This window comes from Struthio camelus, chromosome 8, assembly GCF_040807025.1.
Source record: "Struthio camelus isolate bStrCam1 chromosome 8, bStrCam1.hap1, whole genome shotgun sequence".
Taxonomy (NCBI): Eukaryota; Metazoa; Chordata; class Aves; order Struthioniformes; family Struthionidae; genus Struthio; species Struthio camelus.
This window is the reverse complement of record NC_090949.1, coordinates 9,745,153-9,770,174: the sequence shown is the minus strand read 5'-3', so window position 1 is coordinate 9,770,174 and position 25,022 is coordinate 9,745,153. Positions and strand designations below refer to the sequence as shown.

General features: G+C 57.0%; 2 protein-coding genes across 3 annotated transcripts in view; both read right to left on the bottom strand.

The window, feature by feature from the left end:
- Nucleotides 1-1,563, bottom strand: part of TMEM121 (transmembrane protein 121) — a 44,438-nt gene extending 42,875 nt beyond the window's left edge. Inside the window, exon 1 of the mRNA XM_068952548.1 lies at nt 1,485-1,563. The gene's annotated coding sequence lies outside the window, so the exon portion shown is untranslated. The remainder of the gene's footprint in view (nt 1-1,484) is intronic.
- NOS1AP (nitric oxide synthase 1 adaptor protein) overlaps nt 1-25,022 on the bottom strand; it is a 273,521-nt gene that overhangs the window by 137,477 nt on the left and 111,022 nt on the right. The gene's annotated exons all lie outside the window — the stretch shown is intronic.

Genomic DNA, 25,022 nt, shown 5'->3' with positions numbered 1-25,022 from the left:
GGGCAGGTGACAGCAGGTCACACAGCTACGAGGCTTCCAGATTCCTGGCACAAACCGGCCCAGGACATATGAACATTTGTGCCCACCCAGCTGCCCTGCTCCCCTACAATAAGGAGAGCGGTGGCAAGCGCCGAGCGAGGACTCCAGAGCTGGACCTCCTCCGAGCGCCTGGATCACGATCCCCCGCCGACGCGCCAGACTGAGCACGACTTCCTCCCGGGCGCTAGCGAAGCTGCGGATCGATACCCCACGCCCCCGCGAAGTCACGGCTCAGCTGCGCAGCCTGGCTGCCCGACGCACGGTCACAGCCTGCCACCGTGCAGGGAAAAGGGGGAAAGGCTGCAAACAGGGATGTTCCAGGCACAGGGAAGTCCCCGAGTAAAACCCACACGTGATGGCTGGGCACTGTCACACCTCGGGCTGCTCTGCTCAGGCACTCCCTGCACTCACCACCCGTAGCAGTACCCACATATGTCACGTGCAGAGTCAGGTCTCTGAGTGGGTAGTGCCAGTCAGTTAGGAGAGGGGACGGAGAGCAGTCCCCCTCCGAGCATACTCGGTATCCACCAGGGAGGGCTGAAACCTCTGTCCCCCATCCCCGGGCAGTCTGTAGCTGCTGGGCTGCACAACCTCTCCCATGCTCACTTTCCGTGGCTCAGCAAAGGGCTGGCTGCAGAGGGGAAGGGTTTCCGACACGGGCTTGGAGCATCCCTCCGGCAGCGACAGCCTCCCAGCACAGCCAGCCTCCAGCGCCCGGGCCAGGCTGAGGAGGGCTGCAGGGAGTTCAGATCCCCTCAGGAGGATGGGAGAGGAACCGCGGCGCTCTCGCATCCCCTGGCTGAGGCCTAGCCTGAGACCGCCCGTTAGGCTGGGACACCCCGGTCCCCAGGGGCAGTGCCAGCATCCCGAGGTGCAGGCGGCTCGGGGCATGTCCTGCGGCCACCCTGGCACCGCACAGCTCACACGCGTGGGCTCCCTGGCTGCACGCAGGCTTCCCGGAGCTAAGTTTGCTCCAAAAGCAACAGCAGCTTCTGCCGGATCAGCCCCCCCCCCCCCCCGCATTAGTACCAGCGCCCGGGTCTGGGCTTCTCGCCGCGGCGCCCTCGCCCCGGCGCTGGCCCCGGCGCGGCCGGAGCCGGAGGCGGCGGTGCCGGGCGCTGCAGCGCTGGGGTGGGCAGCGGCCCCCGCCCCGTCCCCGGCCCCCGGGGGGGGGGGGGGCCGCATCACGGTCGCCGCCGGCCGGGGAAGCGGAGGGAGGGGAAAAGCCTGGGGCGGCTGCCCGGAGCCCCAAGGGGGGCAGCCCTGCTCCTGCGGCAGCCGATGGCGGGGGGGGGGGGGCGCAGTGCCCGGTGGGACCGGAGCCTCCCCGCCGCCACGGGGAAACTTGTACCGGGTGGGGAGCCGGGCAAGGCGGCGGGGTGGGGGGGAGCGCAGCCCGGAGCATCCCGCGGCGGGGCCGTGCCGGGCGGGCGGCGGTGCCTTACCTGCGGGGGGGAGGCTGCGGGTCCGCGCCGTAAATCCCGTGTGCCGAGCGGCGCGTAGGGCGGGCGGGCGGGCGGGCGGGGGTGGGGGGCGAGGGGGGGGCGTGGGCCGGTGCCCCCCGTGCCGGGGCCGGCGGCGCAGCCCCGGCCGCCCGCCGGCCGCTCAGCCCCGCGGCGCCCGCCGCCCCCGGCGCGCTGCCCGCCGCCCCGCCTCGCCGCCCGCCGCCCGCGCTCGCCGCATCGCCGCCGCCGCCGTCGGGGGCTGCGGGCCGCCGCCGCTCGCCGCTCGCCGCCGCCGCTCGCCGGCCCCGCGGCCCCGCGCCGCGCTCGGCGTCCGCGGGAGGCGCGCTGGGGGCGGGCGCGCCGGAGCGGCGGGGGGAGCGCGGGGGGCCGCCCGCCTCCCCGTCCTCCTTCCTCGCCCCCGGGAGCTGGACCGCCCCCCCCCCCCCCGCACACAGATAGGGACCCCCATCCCCATTCCATTCCTAGGAGCTGGGACCCATCCCCGTCCCCCTTCCCATTCGTGGGACCCGGCAGCAGCCCCCGATCCCGGGTCCCCGGCCCCAGCCCTCGCGGCTGAGATCACCCCTGGCATCCGGCACTCCACACTCCTACCCTAGTCCTGGGGTGATCAGGGTACTGAGATCAACTGCTGAGATCGGCTCCGGCATCTGGGGCTCCCTATCCCCATCCCTATCCCTACCTCCACCCTGGGGGGGCTGTGATCAGCCCCAGAGTGCAGGATGCTGTCCCTAAGCCCTTTCCCAGGCTGTGCCCCACAGCACAGCCTCACATCTGCCAAGGGCAGCATGGGCTTTGGATCCCATCTGAGTCCTCACTGTTTGTATCTAGACCTGCTTCAAGATTTTCACAGGGATAACACTACCTCCCTTTCCTCACTCCCCACTCCGCATCTGACTGGTCCTATATACGCTCCTGAAACACCTCCTCACCTCCCATTACCATTGCCCTTTCATGAAATCTCCTTTTGGAGAGTCATACAGACATTAAAGGCAGCAGGAATCACTCACCTGCATTTGCCTGTATAGCTGATGCCTTGAGACCATCTCTTCAGTCCACGCAACTCAACTTCTGCCAGCAGTGGTTGAACTGCAGTGAGTCCTGTCCCAGACACCAGGCAGGCTCAGTTTGCATGTTTCTGGTGGTGCAGAGTCCAGCAACGCACCAGAAGCCGATCCTGTGGTCAGTGTGCTGCCTTCATCACCCGGGATGAGACTCTTCCCTGGGAGAGGGTCTGACCCCTGGTAGGTGGACAGTTCTTTGGGAACCCTGGGGTGCAAGCTCTCCTCATCTGCTTCAGCTTTGTGAAACTCAGCCGCTCAAGTATGTAACGTTACAGCTCCACCTGTTCCTTGTTCCTTTGCCTTTTTCAAACCCCTTCTGTCATTTTGGTCTCTGTTTCTTTTTGTAAGGTATTTTCCCTGCCACTTTGAAGGACAGCAACAGACTCGGGGAATGTAGGGGATTCTGATGTGCCCTGACCATCAGCAGGACCTTTAGCACTCTCACCATGCTGACAACAGACATAGCCATCTAAATTTGCCCAGTGCCCTACTTTCATGGCTTGGTGAAGGCACTTTTACAGCGCGTTTCCCCTGGCAGATCTGACTCCTTGTTATTACTGCTTCAGGAATATGTGCCCAGCTGCAGCAGTATGTGTGCACAGACTTTCCCGGACCCAAAGCCATTGCTGCTGGAGGTGGTGCGGGGTGAGGCTCCCTGCAAAGCACGGCGCTCCAGCAGCTCTGCTCCCCTGCACGCAGACCCTGCTGCCTGAGGCAAAGCTTCAGAGGCCCCTGTGTTTCTAGAATGAACTTGCCCTTGCAGGAGTTATTTCCCAGTATTTTACATGCCACCCTTCCCAGTAGTGATTTCTAGTGACATTTTGTATTTAATCTCTCCTTTTCTGTAACTTCTAATCACTTTGCAAAACAGCTTGTTTTCTTCACGACATTCCCAGGGAGAGTTTTGGCCTTGAAGTGGGAAGGCAAGGTGCTCAGCTGTGTTTGCGGTAACTTTATAAATTAACAAAATCTTCAGGAAAGCATGCAGTGCCTTTATTTTCTGCTGCAAGGGTCGAGACGGGGGCATTGCCCCGAGGAAAGGGCAGCGTGGCGACGTGGCCACGAGCCTCGGAGCAATTCCTGCGAGTCTTGGCCTGCCCGCAGCACCCCCTGGTTCCCCGGCAGTAATGCGCTGCCAGACCCCTGACTCAGGAGATATGCTTCCAGCTGCAGGGTAGGAAGGCCAGCTGGTGGGGTCCCCCTCCCTTCCTTCATCCTTCCTTCCCTCCCCGGGCCTTGGGCTGCTGCTCTTGCCGGCAGCTCCAGCATGCAGCACTGGACAAGGCTTCTCGCTCCCCTGTGTGGTCCTTGGGGTAATGACACCCCGAGCAAAACCTCTATCTTGCCGCAGCACTAAAACAGCACCGCGTGCAACTCTTAAGCCTTGTTTTAATACCAGACACCCAACCCTTACAAGCCTTGGCTTTCTCCAGTGGTTCAGTGGGTTCCTGGGTCTAGCGGGACCTGGAAAAGATTGTGTTTGCAGAGGCAGCAAAGAGACATTGTGCTGAACGCAGCTCTCTCCGCGGCGCTGAGCGGAGGCAGCCGAGGGGCTCTCCCTCGGCGCTGCGTTGATTGCACGTTGCAGAGCAGCAGAGCGCTGGGTCCCCCGAGCCGTGTGGGTGGATGGAGGTTGCTTCAGGACGGCCTGTTGAAGGGTGTTTGACCTGTTGTGGGGAAAAGGGCAGGGTCATCACCCGTCCCTAGGATGCCTGCTGGGGGGGTGAAGGGCACTTGCAGCCTGAGCTGCAGCATGTATTGATTGTGCTGCCCACGCTACTGGGATTTCGTGGTCTGTGTTTTGGTGACTTTTACAGTAGCGATGATTGTTCTCTGCTAACAGAGGATGCAGCGTCCCACCAGGGGAAGAGCACCTCTGGGGGCTGCAGTTTATGGATAAGGTTTATCACACAGTGAAACTAAAGCAAAAACAAAGTCGTGGCAGGAGAACCAGTGCAAGTGCCTGGCACCTGAGCCTTGCTGTGCCAACTAGGGGGGACGGGAGCAGGTTTCCCCAGGGGACTCATATTAGGAGACCCTCTGTGCCTTGCTGCTCCTGCTCCTATCCCCGCACCCTTGCAGGAAAAAGAGCTCTGGGTGCCCTCCTACATCTGGACCTGCTCTATGTGTGCAGGCTGGCCATTACCTTAATTTCCAGCCACAATAATGAGCAATACCACAGACTGCTGTGAGGCGCTCACGACCACAGCAGCTATGACAAGCAGGCCTCACGTCTGCGAGCTGGAGCATCGGCATAGTTGTGATGTGAAGTCTTGCAACGCGGAGCAATTCAGAGTTCTCTCTACACCCTCCTGGTCACTCATCACACTTATGCTGAATTATGCTACACTTAATACAACTCTATGGTTTCTACTCCAGTTAGGCAAAGCCAGCTCTTGTGCTAATCTGGCTATTCGTTAGTCTAATAACTCTTACTTGCGTTTACAGTGCAGCTTAATTATTGTCAACACACCTTAATTTTGGCTTAAGAGTGCTTGCACAGTGAGTTGAAACTGTAGAGGTTCATTTGCAGAAATGCAGCTTTCTGATACACCCAGATCCATGGAGTTTATAGCCAGAGAGATTCGCAGGTCATCACGTCCTGACCTCAAACATCCTGCAGGCTGCTTACCCAGTTACTTCTGCCCAGAGCTCGCATATGATGGAGCGTGCTTGGCCGCAGCAGACTCGGCAGAGGCACCGGCGTCCGTCGGCAGCGCGACGGTCGGGTGCTGGTCTCAGCTGATCAGGCCTCGGTCCCAGCTCTCGGTTCCAGTGACCCCTGCCGAACCTCTCTGGCAAGGCGCGTTCGACAGCGTCACCACGTCCCTCGTGCCCACGGGTGCCTGCTGCCGGGGTTATATGGGGGCACTAACAGATGTGCTCCAGGGCAGAGACAGGAGGGCCTGCTTGCTCCCAGCCTCCTCCAGAGCTGGGTGCTCTCGTGATGTATTGGCATTTTCCTGCTCACCAGAGACTTTCTTTCCCTCTAATCTCCATTTTTCATTCTACCTTCTCTCTCTTCCCACCCTCCCCACTGGTTTTCTATTGCTTTTCCTCCTTCGTCTTCCCCTTCAACAGGATATGAACGCGGGAGGGTTTAGCTATGAAGCAAAGTGCTGGGTGATTTGAGCAAGCTCCGAATGAGGCACAAGAAGGTCAAGGGTCCCTGTTTGGAAGTACTCGTTCGTTCATTACGCGTGTCGTAATTCCACCCGTTCATCCCACTGGAGCTGGATGAATAATTGAAGAAAGGTTTGTGGCTAATTGATTTGCTGATCAGTGGAAAGAAATCATGAATAATTTATCTGACGAATATTATTCAACCATCCATAAAGCTGGTCAGTAGCTGAAAATAATTAGTTGCAAACACTCAATTTTTCGGCTGATGGTTTTGCCCATTTGCAAACAGGCCTCGCGTGTCTTGCCACCAACGCGGATCCCTGCAGATTTCTCCCGGGCCTGGTGCGGACATTGGTCGTTAGTGCAGCTCTTCAAAATGGGTCGAGCACTTAGCAGGGGTCTCCTGCTGCCGGCAGCTGTGGCAATCGACTGGGCGATTCCCTCCCAGCTCCATTGGTGGTGGTGCAGCAAGGCCGACATCCCGGAGAGGCTTTTTGCAGGGCCCCTGTGCTCATGAGGTCTTACGGGTGCTCCCTCCGACTCCCCAAGCCGGTGGCTGGGTCTGAGGGCCGGGTGCTCTCCGGCAGCGGCTGTGTTGTGCAGTGCTCGCTGGGTTCCTGGTGGGTCCGTGCTCTCTGGAGCTCGGCGTCTCTCCTGCAGCTGACCAGCACTCGGGCATCCCTGGGCCTGAGAGCTGGGACTGAGACCTGGCACAGCCAAAAGTGTGTCGTGCTGCCATGTTATCTGCCCGCCTTGCAGCTCAGAGGCTGCTGCAGGGCTTTGCCTTGCTGGCATTGAGGTGGGGGGACACCCAAGCAATGTGGAGCTGGGAAACGGAAGCACTTGTCCACTTAGCCCTTCCTGCACGGCGTCTGTCCCCTAACGCTGGCGCTGAACGGTCGTGCCGTCACGCAAAGGCGGTTTGGCTCATCCTCAGATGCACTGTCCACAGTCAGGCCTCCACATCCTTTCCCTGCCAGTAACTGTGCCTTGACAAATTTCTTCAGTGAGTCACTTCATATGTTCCTGGCAGTAAATCTTTTTCACTTCAAGCTCACATTGCAAAGCTTTGTCTTTCTCCTCGTGTCCTCGCGGGTATGGGCCCTCTCAGCTGCACCAAGCTCTCAAAGTAGGGTCCAGCTAACATCCTTCATTCAGGACCTGGGCACTCAACAGTTCTGCTGGTGAAAGAGTAAAATATGGGAATGTGTCTCCTGGAAAACTTCATTTTGCTCCTAAAATGATGGAGAATAAGTACAAATTCCCAACCTAACTGCAATGCCCACGTTGCCATCTCAAAGAGACTCCAAAGGGTATTCAGCAAAGGCTGTTCAAGGCGGAGGCTGTCCTGAGACATCATCGTGGACAGCGCTGCATGCGTGGCACCAGCTGCTCCAGCCTTGTTTCCCGTGGCAGCTGTGCTCAGTTGCTTTAGTCCCATGAAACGTATCTGCTGCGACTCCCTCTGCGCATCCAGTCTTTGGTGCAGAGATGTTTCCTCTCACCTGCATATTTTAGCCTTGAGCAGGATTGATTGCAGGGGTTTTGCACTAACACAGCTGGGGCCGTGCATCTGCGTCGGTGGTGCGGGTTAGGAGCCCTGCGAGCCTGCTCGGGCTGAGCTGAAGCAGCGCTGCTGCGGCGTGGGGCTCGGTGCGTCCTCCGACCAGGAAAGCTGCGCTCTGGGAGCACGACTGTCCGGGAGAGGGCTCCTGCCCTCCTCAGATGTACTCACGCCAGGCTGTTACCTGTCTTTGCCTCATTAACTCGGGGGTCTCTAATGAGCATCACGTGGGTACTACTGCGGATCCCTGCAGACTGGCCATTTAAGGTCCTTTTCTGCTGCAAGAGCGGCAAGTGCTCTCCTGTGCGCTGTGCACTAAAGCAGAGCGGACACCGCGCTGCGAGCGAGGGTGTCCCAGCGCGGCACAGCCCTGTGCACTGCTGCGGTCTTTGCCGGCGCCCTTGCAACATCGAGCTTATTGCCTGCACGACATCCGCTTATGGGTTCCAGGAAAAAAAAAGAGGAAAGAAAAGACTTTGGTGCCAGGCTAAAATCAAAGTTTATTTTCTAGTTCTTATATTTAAAGACTGCTGAGAAACCAAACAATCCCTGGAGGCTGTCTCATGTAATTTGCCTTCCAGCAGAAATCGGATCCGGTTCTCCCGTGGTTCCCAGATCCGGCAGGGATAGCTCCCTTCCCCTCCCTTCCCTTCCCCTCTCTTTTCCACCTCCAAGCACAGCACAAACCTCGTGGGATTAACACCCTTCTCCCCCTGCAACCTCCTCTCCTGCCGTCATCCCGAGCGACTCCCGTGTCTCCTGAGCAGCTGCAGAGCTGCGACCGCGACCCGGGCGGTTGTGCCAGCACCTGCTGCCCATGCCTCTTTGGAGGAGTTATTTTGCGGAGAGCTTAGAGGATGCTCAGCCCTGAACGCGGCCGAGGAGCGCCCACGGAGGTGAGCTGGCCGTGCTGCCGTGGCCTCGGAGGACCGGCACGCTGCCTGCTCTGCAGGAAGCTTGCAGCCACGGCCGGGGGCTAATCTCACTGTGCAACGGTTGTGGCCAGAGTCGGGAGTTCAGTTATGTCTTTCCTTTTCTAGTTGGCTCTCAGGAAAGCTGTGTCTGTCCTGCTCTGTGCAATGCTCAGCCACGGCTGGGAGGAAGGGGGCTTGTTAAATAGCATGGAGGTGAGGGAGGGAGGCTGCAGGCTGCAGACCTGAGTTAGCGGTTTGGCTGCTTTGACTGCTTACCATCAGCTGCTGGCTGCTGACGTCCGGCTGGGAATTTGCACGTGGTCCTCGTGGCCCAGAGAGGGATGATGGGCACAGTCCTCTTGGCTTGGTGCCTGAGCTTGCCCACCCCTCGGGGTGGGTTTGGACAGCCAACGCCAGCTGCCAGGGCATCTTGGCTACCTGGGTTTATGCTGCCTTAATGTATTCCTCTCCTACAGTTGCAGCAGATGCTCAGTGTAAATCAGCAGCGGCGATGAGCTGGGCCGCTCTGCTCCAGCTGGGACTTTTGGCCCCAGCAGGCTGTGTTGTGGCTGCAGATGAATACGGCGAGGCACTAATCCAGCCCGAGGCTGGCGGGCTGTAGCCTGACAGCCCCGAGCGGCGCGAGGAGGCTCCTGCAGCCCGTACCGGGGCCAACTGCCCGCAGACCGGTGGGAGGAGAGGCCGTGCGCGCGCACATCCCTAGCAGGGAGGAAAGGGTGGCCAGGACACCTATCTTGCTGCCTGTAGCTTTGTAACCAGCTTTGGCGAGAGCGGCCTGGCCAGCCCAGAAGCAGTGGCTGGGACGCACTGGTATTTGTCACCCGTACATCTTCTGGTGTGCGTGTTTAGGTGGAGGATGGGCTTAATGGCCCAGGCGCAGCAGAAGGAAGGGGAGAAGTTTGCTCAAGACAACCTAATTGATCCTAATGAGACAGGAAGGGCTTTGTGCTGCAAACAGCAGTGTTTGTTTTGCGGGTTTAATGCGATTTCTGACTCAGTTTGATTACTCTGGGGAAGTCCTCTGGCCTAATAAACAGAGCCGTAGGGAATTTGCACTGATAATTTCAGATCCTGCCCTCGGCCTGAAACAGCACAGCCATGCAGGCTGGAAACAGAACCAGGGACAAGGTAATTGCAGATGGATTCAATTAGCTCCCAATTAGCAGCCAGCTTGGGCTGCCCTGGCTGGGGAGCAGGAGCCAGCCGGGGCAGCGGTGGGTGCCTGGGGGAGAGGGCATCTGGGCCGGTGCTCCCAGGTAGGTTGGGAGGGTCTGGGAATGATCCACCACTCCCTGATTTTTCCAAAATTATCTATGGAAAAGCTTTATATTCTCCCATTTAAAACTCCAGATGACGTTGAAAGTTGTTTTCTGAAACGCAGTTTCAGGGGAAAAATTCTTTCTCAAACCCTGGGCATTTGGCTTGTGACTTTCCTAGGAAATGGCATAATTCTTGCTTTCATCTGAACTGAAAAATGGGACCACATTGTGGTTTTGTGCTTGTTTTTTATTGGTATCTCCTTAAATGGAAGGAGAAAAAATGACTCTGAATTTCACAGCTGCTGCTGAAAGAGTGGTTCTCCTGGGTGCAATATTTCCATCGAGATGTTTCTTTGTGCCTGCTAGTAGCTGGCATTATATATAGCCATATATATGCAATAAATATTATAATATTATATGATATGCATATAATTAAATATAATATATATACATGCATACATAGAGAGAGGGCATTTATATAAGGAGATAATGGGGGGGAAGGACTGTGTTATCCTGCTTTCCAGGATGCCTTCAGTGCTGGGAATACATTTTTATTTAGGCTCCCGGTGCCTGCCTGTGCTGTTTTGATTCGTGCTGGTGAAACCCCAGGAGCGGGTGCCTCCGTGCTGCTCCTGGCACCACGGGAAGTCGGACCTCGTGGGCAGAGGCACACGAGTTTCCCAGTGCCTTGTTCGTTGTACAGGGGATGCAAATGATTTGAGCTGAGTAATACATTCGGGTGACAAGGGGTTAGGGAGGAAGGGGGAAGCATTTGGTGAAAACACAGAAATATGTTAGCGCTTTCTTCCTGGACTTATAAAAAGGAGAGATAAATTACTGCAAGGTTTCCTTTCTCCTGTTGGTAGGAGGGAAGAGAAAATGCTCTTTTGCTCTTTTTTTTTTTTTTGAATTTCTTTCCACTTTTTTTCTTCTTTGCAGGGAAAATTAAGTAAAAGGGGCCCCCTGCCTGAAATTCCGTCCCCACTTCCAAACCCATCTCCGCTTCTCCAGCTGGTGATCGTGCTCCGGCTCCTGCCGGCCTCCCTGACTGCCACGAAGCGCCCCGAGGTACCCTGGGGAATTCGGCTCTCGGCACCACTGCTTAGCGCAGGCAAGGAGCCGCTGCACGGTGCCCCTGCGCAGCTCCACGTAGGCGCAGAGACTGCGGAAAGCGGGAGCATTTCAACCCCTGTGATGCCCTGCTGGGCTGGCGTTCCCGGTCCCAGCCGGAGCGCCGGAGTCGTTCCCGCGCCCCGAGGGACGGCGAGGAATTGCCCGAGCTGAGCTGCGGGGGGGTGAGTCATCGGGATGCAAAGATGCCTCTGCAACCTGGGGAACACAACGAGAAGAGCGTGCAGAGAGAGCAAGAGAGCCGAGAGCAGCCGGTTACACGTGAGCGGCGCAGAGGAGCTGGCGGGCTGCCGGCTGCGCAGCGCTGGTGCCCGCAGGAGCGGGGCACGTCGCCTGCGACGGGCCCGGGTCTGATCCGAGCTCGGCGCTCGCGGCGAGGCCGCCAGGCAGGCCCTTTCCTCCGGAGGAGGCTTCCCCGCTTCTGAAAAGATGTCGCCGGAGAGGTCTTCGGAGCCGCGGCTGCGAACGAGCGGACGGGCCCGGGCAGGGGGCTGCGGGAGCCCAGCCGGCCGGAAGCGCTGGAGCTCGCGGGGGCGCGGGATGGGGGCCGGCGAGCCCGGCCGGGGCTGCGCGCTCGGCAGCCCGCCAGGCTGCCCGGCTGCCTTCCGCAAGCCGAACAGAAGCGGTTGCTGCCCGCCTCTGCCTCTTCCGAGTCCGCGCTGCTCTCGGTGCCTGTCTCTAGCTCCCCGCCGACCCATCGCGTGGCTCGGGCTCCTCCGAAGCACCGCAGACTTGAAAAATCCCCCCTTTGCTGTTTTCTTGCCCCCTTGGACCAGAGGTTTCTTCATTTTTTTTTTTTCTGCCGATTGCTTTTCCTTCCCAGATCAATTTTTTACGTTTCACATTGATTGCTGTCTGTTCTCCCGCTCTGGCTGTTGTTGTGTTTTGCTTTTTATTGCTAATTGCTCCTCTCGCTTCTCTGCTGGGGGAAATTTCTCCTGGTTTGTTTTTAACTGAGAAAGACATGAAACAACATTTACTAGAGATAAATATTTTTAGATCAAAGGGTCTGGACAAAATAACTGACGATGCAATATGGGATATGATTAATAAAGTACTCCAGGATGGTGGTATAATTGATGGAAGTCAAGCCTGCCTCATGGAAAACAAGTCTTCTCCAGCAACTCTCGGTTTGAGCTCTGGTGAGAAGCCTCCCCGAGCGCGAGGCGCTTCTGTTCGGGCTGCACAAGCCCTAACACAGCTCAGCATACCTGTAGGATGTCAGTAAGACCTGCTGGATACCAATAAAAGACCTGCTAGATTGACTGGGGTTTGGCAAACTGGCCTCCAAGCCGTGGTGAGGGCTCTCCGGATGAGCCGGGAGGCCGACGAGATGCCCCGCAGGAGCAGGTACGAGAGCTGCTTCTGGCATGGCTGTTTCCACCCGCGGCCTGGCAGCAGCTGGCCGTACCCTGAAATACTCTTGCTCTTACCGAGCCCATCGGGGCTGAGGTGAGACCGCGGACCCAATGTGCAACTTATGGTTAGAGGCCAGTTCCTGTATGCGATACCCACAGCTGGAGACTGCGCGGGCCGGACAGCCGCCCTGCGCAGCGGCCCCGAAGCGGGGTTGTGTCTAATTGCGCCGGTCGTGCCGACGGCTGGGAGGGCGAGAGGCTGAGAGCTGCGAGGAGTGCCGGTTAGGTGCTTCTCCGGCTCTTCGCGGGCAGCGCGCGGTACCCGCCGGCCCTCTCGGAGGCCGCCGGCTTCGTGCCGATCGCTCCGCTCCGCCGGGGCCGCCGCGCGAGGAGGAGCGGCGGCTCCAGGCGGGACGAAGGCCTGGGAGAAGGGCAGGTCACACAGCCCGCAGCGGCCGCAGCACAAGGCGCCCGCGCAGCGCAGCCCCCGGCGGGGCAGCGGGCAGGCGGGCTGCAGCCAGCAGCGCGCCCCGAGGGACCGGCGGTCTAGAAAGGGCTTTGAAGACAACCGATGGCCTTTGGAGGCGTTTTAGAAAGAGACGAATGATTCGGGCCCAGAGCGGCAGGGGGGCAATTCCGATGACAAGAGGTTCTGCCTGATGAGGTAGGTCGGTCGGTCGAAGTTTATTAAGGAGAAAGCCCAAGTGAAGGTGGGGGGTCAGCAGCCCCCGCCCTGGGCTGGCCTTGCCCCCTGCCCTGGGAAGGGGCCGGTTCGGGGAGGCACGGGCCGCCCGCGCAGGGAGGAGCGGAGCTGCCCTCCAGGTTCCCGGGGGGCCAGGCAGGCTGGCGGGGGCCGGGGCTGCTCCGCCGCGCAGGGAGGAGAGGTCATTCAACTGATGGACAGAAAACCCGATAGGAAGGGAGGCTGGCCGAGAAGGCATTGAATGAACACGCTGAGCCTCCGGCCGCGGGACCTGCAAGGCGACGGGACCGTCATGCAGAAAGGCTCTTCGTGTCTTTCCTCCTTTTCTTTCGCGTTTTTAGCGGCTGGGAAATTTAAAAAAAAAAAAAAAGGATGGGAAATCTCCCCGAAGTTTCCATTAAAAGGCTGCCAGCTCAAGCTTCAGAAATCAGGACATGCTAGTTTTATAGTAGTCTGTTTGACCTTCGTTCTGCCCCCATTTACATTACGATGCAGTGTTTAGTTAAATGATCGCTTAGTCCTTTCTCCTGGGGCTTTTCTCTCATTTCGGTGCACATGGAGCAAAATTAAAGTTGCACAAGGAGCCACAAATCTGGCCTTTCCCAACATTTGAGTACTTAACTTGCAGCCCGAGCAGTGTCTTTTTAACAGGGCTTCTTGTCCACAGTACTTTAAATAATTTGATATCAGTTCCATTATCACAGAATTCATGGGATAATTAGATCTTAATTGTAACTGAACAATATATAACACAGAGACTTTTTCTCCCCTAATGCTGGGTTTTGTGTGTCATCATAGTACGGTTTTTCTATTAAAGCACAGTGGTTAGTACATGCCCCAAGAGGCTCTCTGGATTCACACGCTGCAGACCAGGCTCCTATATTAAAAACCTATTTAAAGTTCCCTAGCAAAACGTACGAATAAAAAAAACTTAGATTGTATTAATTCCTTGCTCAAACGTCCCAAGGACAAGCAAGTCTGGGATGCTGCTCTCTGTTCCCATGCACCGCTCCTTCCTGGGGAGCTGGAGATCTCTCTGTCGAGCGCTGCTCTCACAAATAGGTTATTGGAGCTTTGTGCAGGGAAAACGAGTTTATTCAGTGCAAGGAGAGGACGGTTAATTTGCATCTCAATGATTGCAACTTTTTCCTCGAAGGAATTTTCCGCTGTAGGACGAACCTGTTCTTCTCTCGGTAAACCCGCTCCAGCCACCTCAGCTGCGGGGACACGCGGCCCCCCCACGGCCTCTGCACCGCCTCCGAGCTGCGGGCAGGGAAATCCTGCCTGCTTTTCCTGCTCAGCCTGGCGCGCGGAGCCGCTTCCTTTCCAGTCCTACCCGTGATGCTGCCGTGCAGGGGGAGCGGGGGTTCGGAGGGACTGATGCACTCCTGGGAGCTGCATTGGCTTGTGCTAAGCTATCCCTCGTCCAAAACGTACCTGGCTTCTTCTCTGCTTAGGTAAAGCCCAGTTCAGTGAAGGCGCCTTGTCGCTTCCCCTACAGTCTCGCTTCTCTTCCCTCGACATATCGGTCCCTTCTGCTGGGCTGAAGGGCAGACGGCTCTGCTCAGCCCTGGCCAGAGGCACCGTTCGGATCTGGGATTTGCACCCGGCCAGAGCCCTGCGACTCAGTCTGAGAGCTTGCCAGCTTCGACCGTCCCTCCAGCTTGAACCCTACGCCCTCTTTTCCGCTTTCGCTGGCCTGGCCGGAGGGTGCTGTTCAAAGGCAGCGAGCGAAGTCGGACGACGCAGCTGCTCTGCCGGCCGGGGGCATTGCCGAATTAGCAGGGGTGGAGGTGACCGGTAGGACGGGCAAAGTTGCCTGGCCTCCGCCTGGGACTGCAACAGCTGAAGGAGCTGGAAAATTCTGTATTTCGCCAGCGCCGGAGCTGGGGAGGAGCACGGCGAGGAGGCAGGCCGGAGGCGCAACAGCGTGGGAAGCCAGCGCGCGGGGAAGGAGCGGAGAACGGCAGCGGTGACGAACGCAGGAGCCGCTCAGAGGGAGGTGGGGGCAGGCCGTGGGGACAGGGAGCCCAAGCCACCTGCCTACCCACACCTTCCCTACTTGCAGCCTGCAAGGCTCCAGCCTGTAAATTTGACTGAGCCTTTTCTATGAGATTAAAAAACCCCTCTGCTGCTAGAAACCTCCCCCTGGCTCGGGATCTGCAGGCAGCCCTCCGCCGTCCTGACCCGACCCTCCCCGGGCAGCCCCGGGGCGCGCGGTGCAGAGCCGGCCGGGCGGCCCGCGGCGCGAGCGAGAGCGAGAGCGGCCGCCGCGCCGAGGAGCCTTCCTCCCAAGGTGAGGAGGAGGAATTCGTTGTCATTAGCAGCTTTTATGGGCTTTTAGGCAGCCGAGCAGCCGTGCCTGAAAGGCTCTGGGGCGAGCTGCCGTTATCGCGCAAGGGTAGCTAAGCTCCCAAATCCTATTAGCGGCAAGGGAAGAGGCGCTGCCAAGGGCCGGAGGCGGGACAGCGCCGGGCTGCGACCGCGGCGGGCAGCAGGGCAAGACCGAGCGGCTTTTCTCTCCCAGGGCTCGCCGCCGCGGTGCTCCTGGGCTGCTCCGCGTCACCGCTGCTCCGAGCGTCTTTTTGCACCCCGGAGCTGCGATCCAGCCGCCTCTGCTCCCCTGTTGCGCAGAGCGGTGCCCGTGGCTTGATTGCAGTCTTTGATTGGCTTGGCTGGTGAAGGTCGCCGTGCAAATTAACTGTATTTAGCCTCCTAGGTTTTTGTAAGGCACTTGATTTGAGCATTACGTGACATTTTGATTTTTAAAAATTGCCAAGCATCAATAAAGCACCTGCTAAGAAGCAGAAAAACCGGCCAGGCAGACACATCGGTAGGAAGTCATCACCCACTGCGTCTGCTCCAGAGCCAGGAGAGGCCTGCACGGTACGCGGCGCGGCGCGGCGGGCAGCAATGCCCCACGGCTCGCAGTGCCCCGGCGCAGTCCGGCCGGCGCAGACCCTCGCACACCGAGCCGCTTGAGGAGCCGGGGTGGCTGTGCCAGGTCCACGGCCGGCCGTGCGGGATGGCAGAGGGGCTGGAGGTGAGCACAGCCCCACGAAGTCCACGCTTGGCCCCGCGCGTGCTCTTTGTGCAAGTCCTGCTAGCGGCGTTCGCCGAGGTTTCACGGCTCTAATTGGTGCTCCCGGCTCCTCCTCTGGGTCTGAGCCCATGAGGCTCTTCCAAGTGTAGCAGCACCAAGAGGACCCCAAAGAGGGGCAGCTGCTCCCTGCCTCTCCGGCCACGTGCCCTGCAGAGAGCAAGCAGCGGCGCCTCTCCTTCCCAAAAACGTGGCAGTGGGGCGCCGCATCCCTTCCGAAAGGAGGAGTCCCGCGGGCCGGAGCTGTGCGTGGTGATGCCCATCCTGCACGCGGCGAACAGCACCGCGCGGACCGAGCCGCGGGCGCCGGCGGTCCTGCCGCTCCGGAGGTCATCCGCTGCCTCCCCAAAGCACCGACCGCGCAGCGGGGAAGTGTCGTATCGTCGCCCGGAGCTGGGGAGACGCCTCTGCGCTCGGCTCGCGTGCCTCTGCCCTCTGCACATGTTCATTGATTTTTCAAGTCCGAGAGGCTGAAAACGATCACCCAAAGGAACGGCAGGCTGACTTCTCGTGCTAAGCAATTTTTCACCTTCTCTGATTACCTGGAGCGTCCCTTGGACTTTCCAGTGATAAAGCACCAAGAAATTACTCACAGTATCTGCCATGTCTGCATCCTTCTTAATGCCAGCACGCGGCAAAGGGCTTCCCAGAGCGCTCGCGCGGGGCGCGCGGGGAAGGGCGGCTGTCCTCCGTCTCCAGCCGGACGGCACGGCGCCGCAAAGGCAGTCTGGGAAAGTTTTCATTCCCCTGCAATCCCACCAGAAAGTTTAGGAAGAAAATGCCATTACCCAGAAGGCGACACAGCCATCCCCAGCCCTCCCGCGCCCACGCTGAGACCCAGCGTGATGTGAGTCGCCCCAGCCCAGCGGGGCAACACCGTCCCCTTCTGCAGCAGCCCAGGGCAAAGCCCAGGCAGCGTTTCGGGTGCACGGGCACCGTGCGAAGCTGTTTGCAGCAAGGCGTGGGTGGACGTTTGCAGCCGCTCCGGGGGAAGGAGCTCGGCTCTTCGGCACCTGCAGGCCCCTGCCTTTTCGCTGGCTCTTGCGTGCCAGCGTGCGTTTGAGGCGCTGGTGGGGCTGTACCTGCTCGGCGCAGGGGCCCCCGGCCGCCCCTCGCTCAGCAGCGCGCCGAAGCTTTCCGCCTGTTATAACCTCCATCGAGCGATTTTTATCTCACAGCAACTTCAAGGGCGCAGCAAAGGATTGCAATAAAAAATGAATTATTCTGGAGTGAGAAATTTTTCTCCCCGCTATTTGTCAAGCTTTGTGCGTCTCGTTTCAAGCCAAAGAAAAAGCACCCAGCGATCCATCAGAAAGGGGGACAAAGCGATCCAGCCTCTGCAGCAGCCCGCCGGTTTGGCAGCACCGCATCCGAGCGGCTCCTGGGGGGCTCAAGCGCCGGGAGCAGCCAGCCCTGCGCCGGGCGGTTCCTGACCAAATGCTCCGTGGCAAAATAACTAATTAATTATAATAAATAGTAGATGAATTTCATAGCACTTTTTATAGCTAGAGTCCCAATCTCCTGGCATTCGTTATTAGAGAGCGGAGCACTACAAACCAGCGGGGACCCTCAATGAGAGCTTGAACTGAAGTGGATTTTTTTTCGTGAAATGGGCCAAACTGAAAAGCAGGGAAAAAGTCATTTCAGCACAAATGTAATAGAAATAACTCGGACTTCTTTGCAGTACAAGGAAACCAAGCAAACCACTGCCCCTCCCTCCTCAAAGTCATTTTGAATCAATCAAATGTTGTCAAATTAAAATGAAATTAAATTCAGCTTTCTTTTTTTTTTAATTTCTTTCCCCCCCAAAAAAAAGTGTTGAAAGACATGAGACAAAGCTTTGTCAAAGTGCAATGACATCTTGGAAACCTGATTTTGGCCTCTTGGCAGGCGTCAATGCCGCGCGTCTCCTGCGCCGGGGCGAGCAGAGCCGGCGAGGCGAGAGCAGCCCGTGCTGCCGGGGCAAGCTCAGCGCCTCGCTCCCGCTGCCGCTGCCAGCCCCATCTCGGCGGGCGCCGCACGCGTTGCAGCGGGTGCCAGGCGCGCACCGCTTTCCAAAGCCCCGGCGCCGGAGCGGCTGCTCGGGGCGGGTAGCGGCAGGCAAACGGCGCGCCCGGCTTTGCTCTACGCGCATTGAGCAGCGAGCCTGCGGGCATCGGTGAGCCAGGAGAAATTCCCTGTTTATTGCAGGCATCTGCGGGGAGGGCAGAGCGAGGGCGGCGCGTCCTGCCGCCTCTGCCCCGCTCCAGCCTGGCCCTTTGCACTGCTCGTCCCCCCGCGTGCCCCCGGAGCAAGCTACCATGTCAAAAGATGCCCGGGCAGCTCTACTCTGCTCCGCTACGTCTGTTTTATCCGGCAACGCTGCTTCTTTCAGCAGCGCAAGGACTCTCTTTTTTTTCTTTTTTTTTTTTTTTTTTTTTTGCGGCCTAGAAAAGGTCAAGCTCACGGAGCGTGTTCGCACTTTGCGAAAAAAGCGGTATTGGGTTTGGCATCATGTCGCTACGGGCGCGAGAAGTAGCGAGACACGTTTCCGCTGCCGGCCGGGTGGAGCGGCCGGAGCCGGGAGGAGCCGGCAGCGGCAGCCGCGGAGGGAGCTGCCCCTCGCTGCCGAGCCCGCCGGCGACTGGACCCCGCGAGGGCATCGCAAGCGGGTGCCAAGAGCAAAGCGAGCGCAGATGCGCGGACGGGCGGGCGGAGAGGCCGGCTGCAGCGCCGGGCAGGAGCCCCTTTCGCCGTCCGAAACGACCTTTCTGCTGGGACGCCCACCAGCGTGTCAAAACCGAGGGACCTGGCAGGGTTTAGTGCCTCCGGCCGGGGGGCACAAGCAGCAACACCTCTTCCCCACGGATGCTGCTGGGCTGGGAAAGCTCCCGGCACATCGCAGGAGCTGGTAATCCGGCCAGCCTGAGGCGCTGGAATTATTGGCTTGCTGGGGGCAAGCCGATAAAAGAGGTGCGGAAGGAGCAGCGCTGATGTCAGAAATCTTAATTCTTGCTTTAACTTAGGGAGATTTGCTTTTGCCTCTTAAGGGTTTTTTTTCTTTCTTTCCCTGCACTTTGAGATTTCCTTGCTGCCTGCGGTGGGGTTCATCTTCCTTTGACAGAAGCGGCGATTGCTGCGCAGCGCCAGTTCGCAGGAGTCCCCTCCAGCAGCCTGAATCTACCGGCAGCCAAATAAATACCTTGAACTCCGAAAGGTCTTGCTGTAGATATTAAAGAAAAATAGACACTGTCTTTTCAAAGATGTTCTTCTTTTCTTGAAAAGAAAGCCATAAGCCTTTTTCCCATTAAAAAAAATCGAAAGTTTAAAAGCCAGTGCTTTTTGCTTTGTTCTCAATAAAGGCTGACTGTACAAATCGCTTTTAAGAGAGGTGCTTTGCCCCCGTCCGGAGGAGGTATCCAGCACGAGGCTCTGCCTCAGCACCATCCTGGTTTTGCTGAGGGAACACTCAGTGCAGGGTGCAGAATTGGACAAGACAGCAAGTCACTGCATTTTTGGTCCTCTGACAATTTTGAAAAGTAAGAATGACCTGTCATGGTTATTTTGTGTCAGCGTCAACACAAAATAGCACTTCTTCAGACTTTTTGGTGCCTCAGAAAATTCCAAATAAATTAATAATGTCATTTACTATTATGCAAGAAACCATTTTCTTGAATCCCAAATGAAGGAGGCTTTCAGATATAACTGGTTTGTTACTAGTCTTTACATTTTCCTTTGAATGCAACCGATAATTTTGTTGCCTCAAATTAAAAAAAAAAGAAAAGAAAGAAAATATTCCATGTGGGTGTTTTCACAGCTGAGCACTTCATCATTTCTCTCTCTCTCACTCTCTTTTTTTTTTTTTTTTGACCAAATCAGAATTTTAAGTCTCTTCCAAAACATTTGGCTGCGAGTTGGCCCCGGTCCTCGGTGGCAGTGCACGGGAACCCCCCGAGGGAGCAGGACCCCGCTGGCTCCATCCTCCTCGCCCGGGTGCCTGCTGGGATGAGAAAGCAGGTGAGACGTGCGGGTGGGATGCTCGGCCAGAGCCGCCCAGCTGCCCGTGGAGACGCTTTTACGGCGCGCAGCCTTTGATTTACTGCTCCGAGGAGGCTCGAGCCGACCTCACGCGCCGGGGCGATACCTTGGAGGCGCGAGGGTCGCGGGGGTCCGGGAGCGGTGGAGCCGGGCGCGCGGCCGGCGGGCCCCGTGCAGCTGGCTGGGGACGGGCAGAAGGGTTTTCTTCCCCCAGTGCAACGCAGAGGCGTTAGCATCTTCCCCGCTGCTGTTTCCATTGGGCTGCGCCGGCTTGACTAATTAAGCTTGGCATTTCCTCCACGCGTTTCCGGTCTCTCTGGAGGCTCGAAACGCACCTCCCTGAGAGCTTACAAAGCCACAGGTCTTGCACGTGCCCTCCGAGACCCGCTCCCCGTGCCCCTTATGGGCCCCAGGCAACAAACACGAGAAACTCTCCTTAATGGAAAAACAGAGCCCTTCCTACAGAAGTGGCCTTAACTACACACTAAATTTGGGTTAATTATGAACACATGCTCCGAGATAAAGCTTGAAGGAAGAGCTGAGCACCAAATACACAATGAATCTAATTAACGTGAACACAGCTAATTAGATTTGAATCTGTTCACAATATTACGTATGTGCTTGAAACTGCTGTTTTTATGGGAGTAATTAAAAAAAGTTAAGTAGAGTTGGACTCACAAATTAAGCAGTCCCAATGATTTCCTTCTAAGCATGTGGTTCTTTCTATATACTGTTGTTTTATTGGATTTCTTGAAGAAACCGTCCGCTGCGGGATGTTTGTTTATTCCTTGAGAAGCCGATGGATTTGTGCGCGTGGAGACACTGCATCTCTCATGCAGAGGGGTAGGGACTTGCAGGGGGGATGGCTCTGCACTGAGCCCCCGAAAGCGAGGGGAGGCATGGCCGAGCTGGAGCCAGTCCTGCCCGTGCACGTGCATGTGCACCCCTGCCCATGCAGCCCCCAGGCTGCCCCGAGCTGGATTTGCAGCTGCCCCGCACACCTGGGCACGCTGGGACTGCCCAGGTGACGATAATCAGGCCGGCTCTGCCCGGGATAAAAGGGCAGCTCCCAGCTTCCCCTAGGGAGGAGGTTGGTGTGGGGGCTCGGCTCGGCTCGGCTCGGCTCGGCTCGGCTCGGCTCGGCTCGGCTCGGCTCGGCTCGGCTCGGCTCGGCTCGGCTCGGCTCGGCTCGGCTCGGCTCGGCTCGGCTCGGCTCGGCTCGGCTCGGCTCGGCTCGGCTCGGCTCGGCTCGGCTCGGCTCGGCTCGGCTCGGCTCGGCTCGGCTCGGCTCGGCTCGGCTCGGCTCATGCTAGTTCTGGGAGAAAAGAAGGTGAGTTTAAAAGCTGAGGCTTGGTGTCTTCCTATGCCATCTAGAAGCAGGAGGAGGTCTGTGGGGGACAATGCAGTGCTTCAAATGCTGCTCATCTCCACAAAATGTGGTGCAGCCACTGGGGTTGCTTGCAGCCTGCTGCGAGTGATGGAGGCTGTTTGTGTGTGCAGTGCCCACTATGTGTGTTAGACCTGAGATCCATATGGAGCTGGGCTGCTCTGTGCCCTTAAAGCTGTCACTTTGGCAATTTATTTGATTCTTCTCCCCTCCCCCCCTCAACTGCAAGGGAGGAGGAAATGCTGCTCTTGGTCTGGGTTTTGAGCTTGTAACTCCTGCTGCTCCTTGCTGTCCCATGAAGGCCCTGTTTGGGCTCTTAATAGCCTCTTTATGAAAACTGACTGCAGCTGAAGCTGTTGGCTAAAGAAGGCCCTCACTTTCCCTGCCTGTGGCTGATGGCAGGGAGGGTCCTGGTTGGGCTGTAGTCTGAGCTGTGGCCTTCTCCATGCTGTCTCGGGAGCCACAGCTATGGAGAGAGCTGCTCTGGTTGTGCCCTACGTGGGGAGGATGTCTTCTTGTTCAAACTATCTATCTGCAGAGAAGAAAAAATAAACTGAAGGGTGGGGGTGATGAAATGGCAACTTGCCTGGGAATTTCACATACTAACACATCCAGTAAAGGTAATTGGCTTCACTTAATCAAAATGATTGTCATGCTGAAATACCTAATTAGATTCAGGCACCTGTAGCCAGACAACTGCAGCATTATGCATGAGCTGCTGTGGCAGAGACATTGCTCTGGCGCTCAGTGTCTCTGGCAGGTCTGCTGCCCTGGTTAATGTGGGTGTCTGCATGCTGGGCATGTCTCACCTGGTTCAGATCAGGGCACCAGTGCTGTATCACACTGGGCTGCTGCTTGCCCTTCTTAGGCATAGGCTTGTGCCACCAGGAGGGGGTCAGAGCGTCAAGCTGAGAGGTTCCCTGCTGTCCTTAACCGTTCTCATTTTAAGGTATTCTAGCAAACACTTCCTAGCCAGTGTTTTGCTTTGTGTAGCTTCTTTCTGCAGGCTGAGACCCTGCAGCCACTGTGACCAGTGGTGCCTGGTGGACACTGTGGTGTCACTGCAGGATGGCCCTGCCTTGGGAGCTCCTGTTCATCCTGCTGGCAACTTCTCTGCCCTTTAGACAAACCACTACTCAGGCCAAAATCTGTAACCCAGGCTGTGCATGTTGTTTCCCAGGGCATGTGCCTGTTGCAGCCCTTGAGGCATATGAGTTTGGCTGATGTGCCTCGCTGTGCTTTTGGGAGCAATTTTCCAGCACAAAAAATGAACCTGCCCTTTTGCATGTGCCTCTGCCTTTCAGAGGAAGTGCCTGAAGGTTTAGCTGATCAGGCAATGTCTCCTGCCACCTTTCTGGTAGCAAGCCTTCAGTGGGCATCGAGACAGGCCTTAGCAGCAGTTGCAGATTTAGGGAGACCTAGGGCTTTTAAAGCTGCCTCTCAGTTGCCAGGCTTAACACCCTGAGATGAGAGCTTGGGAAAGTTAGGTCAGGGATGCCCTCCCTGGGCTTGAGCAGGACCTGTGGCAGGATGCCTCTGTGGGTTGCAGCCCTGCTATGCTGTGCCCTTGCGCCCTGCTGTGTGGTGGAGCAGGCACTGCTGCGAGGAGGGTTGCGGGGCATCCCGTGGGCTGTCAGAGCAGCAAGCCTACAGGCGAGCGTGCTGGGGTTGGCACCAGCAGTGCTGATGTGCAGCTTTCTTGTGTGATTGATCTGGTGATGGAGGGAGCTGGGAGTTAATGAAGTCAGCTGCAGTATTAGACAGGTGAGGATTGCTTGTGTTCCCTTAATGGGGATGGATGGCCAGTGACATGTCCCCTTTGTCACTGCTGCTGGGATCTGTGCATCGCTGCTGCCCCAGCTCGGCTCTGGGAGAGGGGCAGCGGATGCCGCAGGGAGCAGCGGCCGGGCAGCAGCGCTGGGAGGGAGAGTGAAATTCCCTGGAGCTGCCGGAGTGATTTCATGAGTCAGTCCTGCGTTTCACTGCAGCCCACCCAACTGTCATGACTTGGCTGCAAGACGGGGCTGTGAATGAGTGATCTTCCCACACAGAACGGAGCAGAAACAGACGGGAATACGCCCTGCATCTCCAAAGTGGAGGTTTTGATTACTGCAGAGCACAATAACTGACAAGTGCCTTGTGGAGTAATTACTGTTGTGAAAGGAAAACCGCCACCACTTGCCATTGAATCTGCTGCAAAGCACTGCTTTGGCAACATGGGATGCAGCACTAAAAGATCTTTACTTGTAATGGGGCAACAAATGCATCTAGGGAGGAGCGATAGGGGGTTTAATAGGGAAGGGGAAATATGGCTGTGGAGCATCTGGGCCCTGGCCTTGACAGCAGTCACAAGCTACTCCAGGAACCAAGCCAGGATGTGGAATGGCTCCAACTAAAGATCCTGTAGACAATTGTAATGAGATTACCCCCCTACAACTGCACGCTGTATGCAAGAAGGGGATATAGAGATCTGCTGGTCTCTGTCCTTTCAGAAATTGTGAGCTGATCTACTTTCCTGTGTCCAGATCTGACAGATCAGTGATGCTCGTGAGCTGCCATGTCGGCAGCCCTGGAAAGGGTGGCTGGAGGTGATGGGCATGCAATTGGCTCCTTGTGCAGAGCCTGTTCTCCCCAAGTCAGCTGTGTGAATTGGAGTTATTGCCAAGGTGGTTCCAGTCTTCTCAGATCCAAAAGCACATCAATACTTGTTTTGTTTAATTTGCACTCCTTCCTCCTGCAAGGAGCTTCTTACAGTTCTCCCACAAAAAATGTTCAGAGGAAAAGGTCAGGTCTTTGGGGTCCAGCATTTTATAAAGTCTGTAGTGAGGGTATACAATATTGCATATACAGTAGAATGGCTTCTCGGTTGCTGAAAGCCCCTCAGGTCCCCAGTTTGTTTGCCAGGCTCCAAGTAATTCATTCCTCTTCATTCCTGCCTGCTTTCCAGAGCCCTTTCAAGGGGTGCTCTGCACCCTGTGCAGCTCAGCTCTGAGCAGCAAGCAGCAGGAACTGCTGCTGCTGGCAGGAATCCTGAGCCTGAGGGTACAGTCTAACTAGGTTTAGAAATGACATTTGACCTCCCTGTGCTTGCAAAAACTTTCCTAGTGGCAAAGTGATATTTCTGAAAAATAAAGACTTCTTGATTGTTCTGTGAACAGCTCACTTGCTCCACTTCTACTGCTTGGGCAGCACCAGGCAGTTTTGGAACCAGTCCCTGTCCAAAGTCCATTTCATTTCAGAGCAAATCAAACTATGGCTGTTTTCTTCCAATTTTGTTTCTGGCTTATGACAAGCTGAAGCAATTCCAAACAGTGCTCTTTCTCTTGAATGCTAATGAACAATAGGTTTTATGGAGTTACCGGAGATCTTCCCAGTAGATGCAATGTATTGGGTTTTCTTAAAGGGCTGTGCGGAAGCCTTTTTCTCTTTTTCTTCCCTCCTTTTCTCTGAGCTTTGGTGTCCTTCCCTAACTAGTGACAGTTAGGATGGCTCCCAGCTCCCTGTGCGCTTCTGCGGATAGTGCTGTGATCACCCCTACCCCAGCACAAAGTGTTTCATCCCTGCTGGCCCATCTTTAAGTGGGCTGAATCATCCCCAGACTGGGGAGGGAAGTCTGGGGAACCTTGACGTGAGCCTGCCTGGTTGTTGGGATTACCTGCACAGATGGGAAAAGACCGGACCTTGTGCTTGCTCCAGTCTCTTAAGAGACTTGGGTAAAGCCTTGAACAAGGTTATCTTCCCTCTCCAGGGAAGCATCTGAATCTGCCTGTGTATCTGTTATTAGCCAAGCTACCTCCCTAGACTCACTTGCAGAGATGTTTTGAGCAAAGCTTTGCTCAAACTGATTTTTTTATTGGTTCAGTGACCATAGTTTTGTTT